Source organism: Schistocerca americana, chromosome 7, assembly GCF_021461395.2.
Source record: "Schistocerca americana isolate TAMUIC-IGC-003095 chromosome 7, iqSchAmer2.1, whole genome shotgun sequence".
Classification (NCBI taxonomy): Eukaryota; Metazoa; Arthropoda; class Insecta; order Orthoptera; family Acrididae; genus Schistocerca; species Schistocerca americana.
In genome coordinates this window covers 323,684,104-323,688,393 of record NC_060125.1, presented here as the reverse complement: position 1 = coordinate 323,688,393, position 4,290 = coordinate 323,684,104, and positions in this window count along the sequence as shown.

Here is a 4,290-nt window from a genome sequence, read left to right as displayed (position 1 = left end):
AAGTTTACAAGCTACGGTCTCTATAACGTATCCGACCAACTGATTATCTGGTGTGTGGGATAGACAACAGAAAAAGTCCATGTTCACGCAACAGAACTATCAATAAATCGTAAAAGATTACACAAATAAACTACTTGTAGTTTTATGAAGGTACTATAAACCTTTTCTAATAACTTTTTGGATGTATATTATGGTACTTCGATGAATAAATTCATCATAAAGTACTTCTAATTTGTTGATAATATTTTACCATTTTATAGCCATAAAATATTCCAAAAAGTTGTCTGAGGATTGAAGTGTTTCATAAACAGTAATAATTGTTTCTGAAACTGGACTATTTCTTTACATGACGATATTTCTTGTTCCACAGCATCATGCATGCACTGACAAAATGTTTTCGTTTATTATAACATTTCATACCTTCCATATCCTAGCAAGAGGACATATTTAACTAAAAATCAAACAAATTAATTTCATCGGTATTTAAAACATTTTTAAATGCGATTTGGAATTTCTTTTATCATAAAATTTGCGTACAGACACCGCTACATATTTTTATGCGGCCCCTTTAACTGATCTATGTTGCCATCAGGAAAACTCTAATCATTTATTATTTTTGCAACAGACGAAATTTCTTGCTTCTTTCTTTCTAGAATTTCAGTGAGGTTACTGGAGTAATTAAAAACATTATCGACCGGTCGCCATAGGCAACTGTTTTCTTGGGCAGACCTACAGCCAAACAAACCACCGTCAAGTTTAGACGCAACACGGCTCATTAGTGAATTGTCAACACTGTTACAAGAAGCAACCACTTGTTTTTGGTTGACGACGCAGCCACACAAACAATTCTTGTGCGCTACGCTGCCATATCTGTTGGACTTGACAACGCACGGCACTCTAACCACCGCTGCGCGAACGCCGCTCCCAGCTGCCATTTCTATTTACGAAAGCGGTTACGCGCTACCTCGAACAGGGGCACTCAGGCTAAGAAGCTCGTTACGAGGCTCTTCTGCGAGTGGTATAAGGAATGAAGGATGGAGCGGAGTGTCGGGTGGCTTTCAGACTGATTGACCACTGGAAGACAGACGACGTAAAACAAGAAGAAAACGGAAATTGGTTTAGTGCTCCACCTTACAAGAAAACACTCTCCACGCCCTTACAGTGTACACTGTGCGGAGATTTTCCTTTAACTCATACAGCGCGTAACGAATCGAATTAAATTCATATATCGTCTGTCATTTCTGTGTTGCCACGTAACAAATGCTGCTTCAGTACTTGTAGGATGTATTTAAAAACGCAAAAAAAAAAAAAACTTTCTAATGTACCATCATGTGATGCAACCAGTCCACACCTTCTGAAGAAGATATTTTAGAAATATGGAAACCTTTATTTTGAAACTGGTTGGCTGATTTCCTTGAACCTCTTCAAGGAAAAAACTTTCACATACATTTTTTCCACCTCAGTGCTGAATCCAGCATTGTAAGTTCTATAACACAATATAAAACGTCAATACTAGTCGTCTTTGTACAGGTCAAAATCGATAAAGTACATTGGATCGGAGTTTTGTAGAGATACATCAGAAGCTGCATAGCCTACTTTTGGAGGAATGAAGAAGGTATGAATAAAACAGCTGATTTTTTTTCTTCTCATTGGCTGATGGACTGAAACTCACAGATAACGACATACGGCACTGGTAATTACAAAATTTGTTGGGTGCTTCTGGTACAGTCTGGTAAACGCTGCTCCCATACTTATTCGATATATATTTTCATAGGTATTGGAAGAAAACACAAAATTACAAACGACATCGTTGATCTGGGTTATCTTGTATCGAACAAGGAAACCTAGAAAGACTGTTTGGAGGATACAGAAAACAGATTCAACGCTCTGAGAAAGTAAGCCTAACAAGATTGTAAGGAACGGTGAAACGTTATGAAACTACTCACGAAATCTGTTAGAAAGATCTAAGAAACTAAACTAAGCTCCGTTCGAACAGGCCTTTGATGGCCCAACGGTACCGACCGATCGCCGTGTCATACTCAGCCCACAGGCGCTACTGGATGCGGATATGGAGGGGCACGTGATCAGCACACCGCTCTTCCAGCCGTGTGTCAGTTTCCGAGACCGTATCCGCTACTACTCAATCAATCAGCTCCTCAGTTTGCCTCACAAGCGCTGAGTGTACCACGCTTGCCAACAGCGCTAGGCAGACCAGATGGTCACCCATCCAAGTGCTAGCCTAGCCTGACAGGCTTAACTTCGATGATCTGACGGGAACAGGTGCTACCACTGCGGCAAGACCGTTGGCGTTAGAAAAATCACCTAGTATAAAACCTGTACACACTGATGTTCACTTTGGTCCAAATTAGTTTAGCCAGATTGCCATAGATCGCATTCACCTAACCGCTTTGATTTGGAGCGTCCTGAAATGTTATACGGCTACACGCTAGTAATTCTGAGGTTTATGATAGACTATTTACTATTGTTCATTAATTCTTCTACGGCGAAGAACCACCTCTCAAGGAAAAAAATTATTGCATCTGCTTTCGCGAACACTGTTGTCAACTGCCAGACGCTTAATTTCTGTGTGTAAGATGTCGATTAGTTTTACAGCTGTGTACTTTCTGTGCCAAATTTGGATTCACCAGTTCAGGTTTCCTACTTTTGGTATTGCCTCTGTGAATATACAGAGTACTCTCTAATGTTTTTTTAAACAAATATCGTTAGTGATTAAACAGAAGTTGACGTTGTGAATATTTCCAACCGCTTAAACATCAGCTCATAATAGGCATGTCACTGAACCCAAAACAAGTCTTTATTTTCTGCAGTTTGGTGGCTACTTTTTATCAGTGTAGGGAATTACGCTAAATATCAGTGGATATCCTGTGTGCTATCAATAACGAAAATACACAAAATAGGTTCGTCATTGCCATGTTACCAAATGTACCAGTTATTCGTATGGGAAAAGTAACTGGACCTAAACGTTTCGCCAGGCCTCTTCGAAAGTACTACCAGTTTTGCCAGTTTTTAATTGGTTACAGGTCTATAAACTTCACTTTATCAGGCTTATAAGTTTATTTTCTGCTAGATTAATTAAGAATTGTATTTTTGATAAATGGTGCATATAGTTTTATACTGAAAAACATATTGTTTTTCGCTAAAGCAAATAATAACTTTCACAAAATCATTCACTATTTTCATATGTTGGTTCTGCTTTATTTCTCTTGACGATAGGTATACCCTCTGCAATAGGAACTGAAACGTCCCCTTAGAAAAATTAATGAATTAGTGTGCTGATTAACTTCTTACATTATTTGTTATTCAAACAGCTGAGCAAAACTGAACGTACTCAGACATTACTCTCTTTACTTATTCTGATCAACACTAAACTGACACACAATATTTTTAGCGCAACGCAATCTGACTTTTAAGAATCCATGCAAAAGAATGGCCCTGGCTAACAATAACCTATACCTTTCATGAATCACTTACCTCACAAAAATCTTCGTTACTCAAACTACTGCAATACAGCGAGCGCCAAACTGCCAGCTAAATAAAAGAAGGCACTAACTACTGATAGGCATACTTAGCAAATGAAAGATTTTGATAGAGAACAAACAATGTATTTACCTTAATAATGTTCAAAAGTCATAATATGTATATAAGTTCATGACATCCAGTCTTACAAATTTACTGTCTCTGATGTACACACGTCCAGATCATCCGCTCTCAAAACTCCGCCATCTCTCTCCCCACATCCACCACTGCTGGCGGCTCACCTCCAACTGCGCAGCACTACGCGCTGTTCACATCCAGATGCCCCACACTACAATAGCAAACAACAATGCAAACCAGCCATAGACTGCACACAGTACAGCCAGTGATTTTCATACAGAGCGCTACGTGGCGTTACGAACATAAAAACCTAAACAGCCTACTTACAGAACTACTTCCACATCCAAATAAAATGTTTCATCATTAACATTCTGGCGCTGATGACCGCGCAGTTAAACACACTACAAACCAAGCATCATCATCATTAACATAGAGAATGAACAGTATTGGACAAATGATTGAACACTGAGGAACGTGCGTTATAATTTCTCTGTATGCAGATCTACTGTACATCTGCATCTACGTAACTATTCACAATTAAATGCCTCGCAAAGCACTCATCGGACCACCTTCAAGCTATTTCTCTACCGTTCCACTCACAAGCTGAGTGCAGGACAAACGAACACTTTCTGTGCGAGCTATGATTTCTCTATCTTTATGATTATCATCATTCCT